Source organism: Neofelis nebulosa, chromosome 9 (genome assembly GCF_028018385.1).
Source record: "Neofelis nebulosa isolate mNeoNeb1 chromosome 9, mNeoNeb1.pri, whole genome shotgun sequence".
Taxonomy (NCBI): domain Eukaryota; kingdom Metazoa; phylum Chordata; class Mammalia; order Carnivora; family Felidae; genus Neofelis; species Neofelis nebulosa.
The window spans coordinates 8096763-8107022 of NC_080790.1; the positions used below are offsets into that span (position 1 = coordinate 8096763).

Below are 10260 nucleotides of genomic sequence, written 5' to 3' on the forward strand. Positions count from 1 at the left end.
TGTGAAATGTGGCCCCATCTTGGCCAAGTCTGCAAAGGGGAAAGGTGTTTCTGGGGAAAGATGTTTCTAAGAAAAGAAATTCCCAGGAGGAAATGCCCTCCTCTGGGACTAGAGGCCCTTTGCTTGCGATAGAGCCTGTGTGTGGCCACGAGGGAGGACATTGCAGACGGTGGCGGAGTGAGAGAGTGGAAAGCCCTTGGGTCCAGCTCTGAGAGGCCACCTCTCCCTCAAAGCCAGTCTCCCTCCATCTGGTCACATCTTGCTGGGTCCCCTTTGACGGTATCTATGGCCTTCTGCTCCAAGGCAGAGCTCTCTTCGGCTGTTTGTTCCAGTTCTACTGGGCTGTGAGCTCCCTGGTGCTGGGCATTTGTCCCATAGCCTCCACCCCAGTCTAATCTTAACCTTGTAGGAGCGTGGGGGGGGGGGGGGGGAGGGCGGGGGATGCCCCTAAGAGTAGGGCTGGTTCTCTTGACTCAGTGACCCCTGGTAGGAGGTGTCTGTGCCCCCTTTTGTGGGGGGACTCCTTGGTGACTCTGCAGAAGGTCCTTGGCTTGGGTCCTCCTTACAGTTGATGCGCATTGTCCTTACGCAGCATCTTAGAAGGTAGGTTTATTTTGGTAACTCTTTCCATTGGAAATCCTTTGCAGTATAGACAACGATCACCGTGACAGTTTGGGGGAACTTTAGTTAATATGCTGAGAACTATCACTCTTCAAAAGGACTGTCACTTCATTCACCCATTCTGCCTTTTTGGAGTCCCTGATTGTTGAATGTCTGGGGTGTGCTAAGCATTGGGCCCAAAAGGAGAGTTGCGCGGAAATGGTTAAGCCGTGGCTCCCGCCCACCACCGCCCCACCCCGGAGTGCCCAGCCCCACTCCAGAGTGAGTACATCCCACAGAGAGCTGCCGGGCAGCTGACGGCCACGGGTGCTGGAGACGGGCCTAGCGCTGTGCTCCAGCAGCACGTGGAGGGCGGGGAGCCGCTGACGGGTGGTTTGAGTTGGAAGGAAATGAAACCGGGAAAGGTGGAGAGCAGATGGGCTCGTGGGGTTTTTGCCGGAAGTAGTGGGAAGGGTAGAGTGAGCGTGTCCTCCGATTCCAGGTGGAAGCTTCGGGGCCCTGCTTGGAAGGCACTGAGGGATGATGTAGTGGGGAGAGAACCGTTACTGTGGAGATGGGCAGGATGGGGGATTGAGGGAGGCGGGCAGGAGGCAGGGGGCATCCCCGGGAGAGCGGCCAGGCAGGCAGGCAGGTGCTGCTTGGAGGGGAGGAGGGACCCATCCGTGGCCCAGGGGAGGAAGGGGTGAGGCACCGGGCTAGGAAACATGGTTCCAAGACCTGGTTGGCCTCTTGGTTGATGTCACCTTGGTCAAGTCTCGTCTCCTCTCCGGGTGTCCGTTTTCTCAGCGCAAACAATGGAGATATGGGCGTCCCCACCACCCTTGGCTGTCTGCAGCTCTTGGGCACTACTCAGCGTGAGGCACTTATGCGGGAGGTTAAGCAGGTCACGGTTGGGGACCGGATGTGGGAGCCGGAGGCAGAAGGTCTTCATTATTCAGGAGGGTGACGGCCCTTTCCTTCACGGTGGGAAGACAGGGGGGAAAAGGATGGGGTGACAGGACGGCCCCATCTCTGTAAGGAAGGGGAGGCGGTTAGGGAAGAGCAGGCCTTAGACGCCACGAGTGTTCAGAACTCAGGAACGCACGTGTCCGTAGTGGCTTGTTTTCTTAGCTCTTCTTAATTTTTTTGCTCGATTCACGAGCATGCATCAGAGTTAATGAAGCAATTCTATGATTAAGCCACAAAGAAATCTAGGAGGCAATGCACTTGGATTTCAGTGGAATTATTAGATACGGGGGGGGGGAAACACTTGTAAGAGAATTACGTATAAATCTCCGCATTACCCCTTTGTACCCCAGCCGTGAAAAGAATCCGATCACTCAAAGAGCTCAGAAACGAACTATTTCATGAGTTTCGGTAAAAAGCAAAAGCATTTCTATTTCCGGTAGAAGACTTTGCGAAGCCCTTCAAAATGTAGATCTGAAACTCCGTTTCTGGTTTAACATCTACTGCGAAGGCTGGAATCACTTTGCACTTTCAAAGCAGCGTGTGATGCTGTTGAAAGCCATCAGGATTTGCTCTGGCAGAACTAATACCTGCTAAGATGCCGGGGTGCCATTCCCTTCTTTGCAGTGAATCATCAAACATGTTTTAAGTTATATTTGTGTTGATGGAGAGGTGGAGGCTTTAGGACATGGTGGGGTTGTGGCAGGGACTGGGTGGGGGAGTCTCAGCCAGGCAGAGTCTGGAGAGTGCCCGGGGAGCCTATACCATGTGACCTTGGGGTCCCTGTCCTATTTCCTGCAAGTAACCTTGACCTCGGCCTCGACACACATTTGTGCGGTTCGGCAATTGACAGGGCTCCTTCCCTGGCATTACTTTCATGGTTTCATGAGCCCTCTTAGAAACAGGGACAAATAGGGGCGCCTGGGTGGCGCCGTCGGTTAAGCGTCCGACTTCAGCCAGGTCACGATCTCGCGCTCCGTGAGTTCGAGCCCCACGTCGGGCTCGGGGCCGCCGGCTCGGAGCCCGGAGCCCGTTTCCGATTCTGTGTCTCCCTCTCTCTCTGCCCCCGCCCCCCCCGTTCATGCTCTGTCTCTCTCTGTCCCAAAAGTAAATAAAAAACGTTGAAAAAAAAAAAAAAGAAAAGAAACAGGTACAAATAGTTTCCTTCAAAGGGCACACGCGGCTCCTAGTCTCAGAATGTGGGCAAATTTGTATGCACTCTGCCGAGTTAGACATACATGTGTATTAATGGGGTGTCGGGAGTGAGACAGGGAGGCAAGTTGGATGATGGAGAGAACACTGGATGTGGATCCAGGAAGATCTGAGTTCAAAGCATGGCTCGGTCACTTACTGGTTACTTGACCTGGGTGCTAATTCGCTTCCGAATCTTATTTTCCTTTTCTCTACAACTGAGCCGGTTACAGTAGCTTCCTCTGAAGGGTATAGTGAGGCATAAATGAGACGAGGATTGTGGAAGCACTTTGTAAGGGATGAAGCATCCCCAAAATGCTCAAACTTGGAATTTACCAGCAAACCTGGCATGTTTCAAGAAGGGGGTGATCAAAGCATTGGAGGACCCTGAAGCCATGTCACAAGTTTGAGGTGACAGAGCCTGACATAACCATGCCTTCTATTTCCAGGGGCTGCTTTGCTGGGCACCGTTTAGTGGAGAGGTGACAGAGTGCAGCGGCCCTCTAGGGGGCTTGCACGAGCCATGCCTGAGACTCGGCCCTCACCAGGGCCTGGCCCATGGCCTCCGTCCGTGTCAGCTAGACCCAGGGAACCGGGTGGTGGCGTCTAGGAGCCTAGGTCCACAAGAGACAGGGACCCTCCTTCTCTGCCCCTCTTCCTCCCTCCTTTTTGGGTTATTTCTCTCTGGCTGGCAAGGTATTCAAAGAGCTCTAATTACTTAGTTGTCATGTTGCATTTAATTGTTTGCCCATAAAGTGATTCACTGAATAAACTTTATTCAAACGTACTTCTTTGCACTGTGTTTGAATGAGAATATTCAGCAAAGGGTGGCTGTGGCATTGACCCCGGGACCCTGGTCTTCATATCGGAAGACGGAGGCTGGGATGCAAGAACTTCTGTTACTCAGCAAGTCGGGGGCCCCCGTGATCCCCAGTTTCCTTTGCAGGAAATTGCGGAGATGACAAGTCCTTCGGAGATCCGGCTCCGATCACATGGTGTAGATGCTCTGTGTTAAGTGGGGAGATGTGAGGGATTCTTGGCTGAACAGGTACCCTCCGGGGGATCAGGCAATTATACTCCAGGGAGGCGTCATGAGGTCCCATTCATAAGAAGGGATCTTCAGACTGGGAAGAATTGCTCAAGGGGATTCTGGACGCTTCTGTGAAGTCTTTGTGCCCCGGGGAATTCTTTATGAGGTAGTTAAGCCAGCAGACCCTGGCCCTCAGGCAATTCCCAGTTCCCCTATAAACTCTATGATGGTCTGGGGCGATGGTCAACCAATTCCCACCCCTCCCCCGCCAATACTGAAGGATGGGGAAAGGAGTCCTTAAGAGCGTATCTCCCTTATGTCACTGGTTTTGGTGTTTGAAAACTTGTTTCAGTCTGCGGAGGGGGGGATGGTGCATAACAAAATACCATAGACACAGTAGCTTCAACAATGGAGATGCATTTGGAGGTAGGGAGTCTGAGACCAGGAGGCCACCACAGCCGGTTGTTGGTTGAGGGCCCCTGGGTTGCATCCGGCCGCCATCTTGCTGTTTTGTCACATGGTCTGGCCTCTCCGTACTCTTCCTACAAGGCCACCAGTCCCATTGGGTCAGAGCTCTACCCTCATCACCTCACTTAACCTTCGTCACCTCCTTGGAGGCCCCGATTCCGATACTGTCATGCGGGGGGAGGGCCTTGACGCATGAGTTTCAGGGGACACAACTTGGGCCAGCAAAACTCAAGTGTCGAGTGGGCAGAAGTGGAAGCTGCCGGGGCCTTGCCGTGGGACTTACGTGGGCCCAAGCCCTGCCCTGCGCCCGTAGCTGAGGAACTTGGGCAAGTATTCACCCCTGTCAGCCTATTTCTCTCCTGGGAGATGGGGTAAGGGGGTTCACAGCGCGCAAGGTTTGTGCAAGGATTAGTCAAGGGTGCTGAAGTGTGAAGTGGGGTTCGTGAGCAAACGGCTAAGAATTCTTGAGATGCCTTTGGCGCAAAGAGGCCATTTTATTAAAGCACAGGGACAGGACCCGTGGGCAGAATGAGCTGCACTGGGGTTGTGAGGGGCAACTGATTATATACTTGTAGGTTGGTGAGGGGTGGGGCTAGAGACAAAGTTTTTTATTTTATTTTTTCTAATTTTGTTTTGTTTTGTTTTGTTTTTGAGAGACAGACAGAGTGCGAACAGGGTGGGGGGTGGTTGCTGAGAGAGAGGGAGACACAGAATGCAAAGCAGGCTCCAGGCTCCAAGTTGTCAGCACAGAGCCCGACGCGGGGCTCGAACCCACGAACCGCAAGATCGTGACCTGAGCTGAAGTCAGACACTTAACCGACTGAGCCACCCAGATGCCCCTAGGTAAAGTCAGTTTTTAAGGAATCTCTGTATGCTGAAAGCAGGGGCTCACAGGACCCTGAAGATTTAGCAATTGTCAAGGTTGCTCTTAGTTTTTAAGGAAGCGTAAACACGAAGGCGTCAGGGCGGCCATAAACGTCTTGGGGAACGTTCCGCGCTGCAGGTCTCTGACATCTCTCAATGGGCTGCAGGCTGTAAGGGAATTTAATTTAAACTACATTTTTCTTGCCTTTGTTTCCCTCATCAAAGGGGACCATTGGGAAGCACCGAGAACACCCGCTGGCGCCTTGCCGTCCTCGGGGACCGGCCACTCCTCCCCTTTCTGCCCTCTCGTGAGACACCAGCCTCGGCATCTTGCTCTTTGAATGATCAAGCGGTTGAGCTGTCTCTAGGGTCTGCTTCTGGCCCTCTGCTTTGGAAGTCTGTCGTCCTGAGAGGAGAGCACATCGTCCAGGAGGGGCTCTGTCTGTTCCCAGTGAGGATAATCACACTGAACTCTCAAGGTTATTGAAATGAACCAAGATACCGTAGGGGGAGACACCTCATTCAGTTCCTGGCAGGTGGCAATGATAAACATTCTTGTACTGTGGCTCCAGGTGGGGCTGAGTTGGGACGATATCAGTCAACAGAGATGCACTGAGCACCTACTATGTGCGGCACTAGGGATAGCACAGTGGGAAAGACCGGCACGACCCCCCTCTCGGGGAACGTGGAGTCTCAGGGGAGAAGGCAAACATTAACCAGATTGCGAAAGCTCCCGTCTGTGGTCTTGGGTCCATGGTCACCCGATGGGCCTCCCACTCCTGCTGCTGCACAGAAGACGTCCTCGGGAGGGGCGCCCTTGGGTTCCGCGGAGTCATCCCTTCCAGGAGAGGTTCCCGGGCAAGAGAGCACTGCGGTTCCTGCCCTAAGTCCCTGGCACCTCATCAAATGCCAGCTCACCTTCCAGCTATGCACTCCCTCCCGGCCATCTCCTGTTTTGGTGTCCTCTGGGCTGCCCCTCCGGGTGTCCATGAGTCACAGAGCCGCTCCAGAAACTCCTGGTCCCTCTCCGGGCTGAGAAGAGAATTCCGTTCACAGCAAACAAATTCCGGGGAAGCGGGAGCCCCAGCGGTTGACAACGCATACAAATGATTGCAGGTGCGGTGCCCTGGGTTTCATCCTCTCCTGCTCCCCTCTTGCCCTCCCAGCTGGGCCAGGGACCTGCTGGGTGACACGGGCAGGCTCCTGCCCTCTTGCTGGTGTTGAGGGCCTCACGGTCTGCAAAACTCTTAGGTGGTTCGAGGCAGCCTGACTGGGTTTAAACATCACCCAAGGGGCGCCTGGGTGGCTCAGTCAGTTAAGTGTCCGACTTTGGCTCAGGTCATGATCTCATGGTCCGTGAGTTCGAGCCCCGCGTCAGGCTCTGTGCTGACAGCTCAGAGCCTGGAGCCTGCTTCGGAGTCTGTGTCTCCCTCTCTCTCTGACCCTCCCTCATTCATGCTCTGTCTCTCTCTGTCTCAAAAATAAATACATGTGTTTTTGTTTTTGTTTTTTTTGAAAGAAGGAATTCTTGAGATGCCTTTGGCACAAAAAAGGTGATTTGATTAAAGCACAGGGACAGGACCTGTGGGCAGGAAGAGCTGCGCTGGGTTTGTGAAGAGTGATTAGTTATATACTAGGGTGTTGGGAGAGGTAAAGGCGCAAGGGAGGTTTCTGGAAGGACTGTGATGTGCTAACGAGGACTCCCAAGATACCAGAGGCCTTGCTATTAAGCTAAGGTTGTTTTCCCTCTAGTAGGGCATTATTGCGACAGGAGGGGGTTCCCGGAGAAAGGTTCTACTCTGTATTTGCCTCAAGGATGTGTCAATGGGCTGCAGGTCATAAGGAAATGTAATTTCACCGCCATTTCCTTCTTGCCTTTGTTCCCCACATCACCATGGAGGGGAGGGTGATGTTGGGGCTCCAGGAAACAGAGGCTACAGGTTTCTGTCGGTAAGATCGCCTTTTCCTTGATGGAGACTCCTGTCCTGCGGGACTGTGATCTCTGTCAGTTACCCATTTGTTTCCTTTCCTTTCCTTTGTCCTGGGGCAGCCGGGAGTGCTGGAGAATGTCGCACGGATCCCCCCCGGGGTGGGGGGGTGTTGTTAACTCGCGCTTGGCCCTCAGCTTGCCTTGTGCTCCCTCATCAAAGGCGTAGGGATGGCCAAGCGACGAGAGGGAAGAAACTTGGATCCCTAAATGACCTCACTGAGCAGAGACACCTGCCAACATTGGCCTACTGCCCACATTCAGACTGTTATGTGAAAGAAAAACACATTTCTATTTTAAGGCACTGTATTTGGGGGCCTCTGACATAGCAGCGTAGCCTAATATATATTCTAGCTAACATAAGGCGTGGCTAGGTGCCTAATTATCTGCAATGTGGTTTTATGCCGGATTCGGTTTAGATTTATGTTATTTATTGCTACCCTTACTCTAACAGAGATTGCTAAGGCTTCTCAAGACATTGTAGTAGACCTATTTCCCCTCTTTGGCTGATAATTTTGAATTCCTTTTAATTTTAAAACCAAGTATACGTGAGGGGACACATGGAAGATATCACTCTTGACACGCCTGAGGACTTATTTGTATCAGGCAGTGGAAGTTATATCATCTGGTGGGTTCCCTTTATGCTTTGACTTCCAGGAAAGTTAGAGCCAGTTTAGTTAAACGCTCGCTATAAACCTTTATTGCTATACGTTTCTTTTTATCGTACTTCTTCCCCTATGTATCTTTCACGTCTGTTTGTTTTATTTTTTTTTTATAAGATTTTTTAGATGGTTATTTATTTGAGAGAGAGCACGCGCAGAGGAGGGGCAGAGAAAGGAGACAGAGGATTCCAAGCGGGCTCCGCGGTGACAGCAGAAAGCCCCGTGAGGGCTCGAACCCACAAACCGTGAGGACGTGACTTGGGCCGAAGCTGGACGTGTAACCAACCGACTGAGCAGCCCAGGGGCCCCACATTTGTTTGTTAGGAGGTTCACTGCTCCTACTGTCACGCCCCTGGGTGCCTTGTCCATGCCCTTCCTCTGTCATCTGTGTCCTGTCCCCTCTTTCCCTGAGCTCCTGCTTTCCCAATGACTCAATGAAGTGTTTTCTCTGTGCACCGGTGGCCTTCCATACAGAGCACTCCCCTCTGACTTCTGTTGGAACTTCTAGCACACTGAATTTGCTTTCGCAGTTTGACGTCCCTGCTGGAGTGTGACCATTGTGACCCTCACTGCTGGTCGTGCCTTTCACACGTAAGGGTGAATTTGTCCCAGACCAATTCGCTGTAAGTTAGTCTCTTGCAAAACCCCCTGGAGACAAGGTAAAGCCAAGAGCTTAAAGCAATCCATTCTGGTAGAAGCTGTAACCGTAGGACTTCAGTTCCAGCCCCTGATAATGACATAGGAGGGGCTGGTGCCCTTCAAAGCACGGAGGCTGTGATGGCAGGGCTGACTTGGAACCAGACCCACGCCAGGCCTCATGTTGGATCCTAGCTTTTATCAGGCTGGGGGAGGAGCCTGTGTCCCACTAATCATGCAGCTAAAAAGCCATAGCCCGAGGACAGGGTCCGTTCCTCTCCCAGATCCTGATGTCCCCTGCTACTGCTCCATGAGTCCCCTCCGTGAACAGGCTCCAGCAAGCCACGGCTGTCTGGCCGTTCATCCTGCTTCCCTGACACCCTGGGCCCCGCTTCTTCCCTTAGTCATGGAACCTCATGAGTGTTTTGGCACACGTGGCCGCCGGAGAGGGATTTTTTTTCCCGGGTACTCTTGCAGCCCATATGACAATAGGACCAAGAGTTAGCCAATGGAGTGTAGACAGAAGTGATGTATGCATTTCCAGATCACATTTTTTTAAAAGTTTTTTAATCTTTATTTATTTTTGAAAGAGAGACAGAGAGAGAGAGAGAGAAAGCAGGGGAGCGACAAAGAGAGAGGGAGACACAGAATCCGAAGCAGGCACCGGGCTCTGAGATTCAGCACAGAGCCCGACGCGGGGCTCGAACTCACGAACCGTGAGATCATGACCTGAGCCAAAGTCGGATGCTCAACCAACTGAGTCACCCAGGCGCCCCTACATTTTTTTTTTTTTAATTAGGAAATTGTGTGCCTCCACACCACCCAGCCCCATCTCTGTTTCCTGTAGGCTGGAATGTGGAGTGACAATATGAGGAAATTTTGACCATGGCCCAAAGATAACAGCCTAGGGTAGGACAAAACGATGAGCTAGGAAGGCCTTGAGTGCTGGGAATGTTCTGTACCTCCATCTGGGGGGTAGTTTCACGGATGTGTACATACGTAAGAATTGATTGAGCTACCCTCTGTCGCTGGTCCCACGGCAGCGGGGCCACCCTGGCTGGAGACCAGGCCACAGGACTCTATTAGGACCATTCACAAGGCCTTACAGAATGAGCGGTAAGCCGCCAAGGAGGCCGAGGGTGGGAGCGGGGATCATTCTAGACAGCAGGAGTGAAGGCCCAGAGGGGAGAAAGCACGGACGTTTTCGCGTGGTGTAACTAAGGCCCTGGGTGTGCGTGGTGTGAGGGCCACGGGGGCAAGGGCGTGTCCTGTGGTGCCTCCCTTTGACAGCGAAGCCTGAAGGTGGAGGGAGGTTCAGTCATCTGTCCTCTGACATCACTGCTGACATCATTCATTCATTTGTTCTTTCACTGAGCAGGAACGAGTTTCTCTGTGGGACCTGGCGGTGGGCCTGTGGGATAGATCACCCTCCCTGGAGGGGCACCAAGGCTGTAGGGACCCCACTCGGCCCCCTTATTCTGGATCATCTCCCTGAGGTACCACAGATAAGTCCCGAAGATCCCCCTTTCCCAGAGAGCATTTTCCTGGAACGCTAATGTTTTGTTTTGTTTTGTTTTTTTGAGGAAAAAAGTTCTGTGGTAAAATAAACTGAGAAAGTGGGTTTGCTTCCTCCTCCTTGGAAATTCTTGCAGGTCAGCTTCTTAAAGTCTCTGGGAAATAAAGAATATTTAAAATTTTGTGTATGAGCTTCCCAGGCCCGCCGTCACAAAGTCCCACAGTCCAGGGGGGTGGTGAAAACAACAGAAACTTATTCTCTTATTGTTCTGGAAGCTGGAAGTCCCGAAGGAAGGTGCGGCCGGGCCGAGCTGGTGGTGAGAGCGGTTCACTTGGGGACT

General features: G+C 52.5%; 1 long non-coding RNA gene across 1 annotated transcript; it reads left to right on the forward strand.

The window, feature by feature from the left end:
- Positions 1-5944: 5944 nt before the first annotated feature.
- LOC131486155 (uncharacterized) lies at positions 5945-9962 on the forward strand. Its single transcript, XR_009249204.1, has 3 exons — positions 5945-6235; positions 8299-8391; positions 9783-9962. It is a non-coding gene; the product is annotated as an uncharacterized LOC131486155 (long non-coding RNA).
- Positions 9963-10260: the final 298 nt, after the last annotated feature.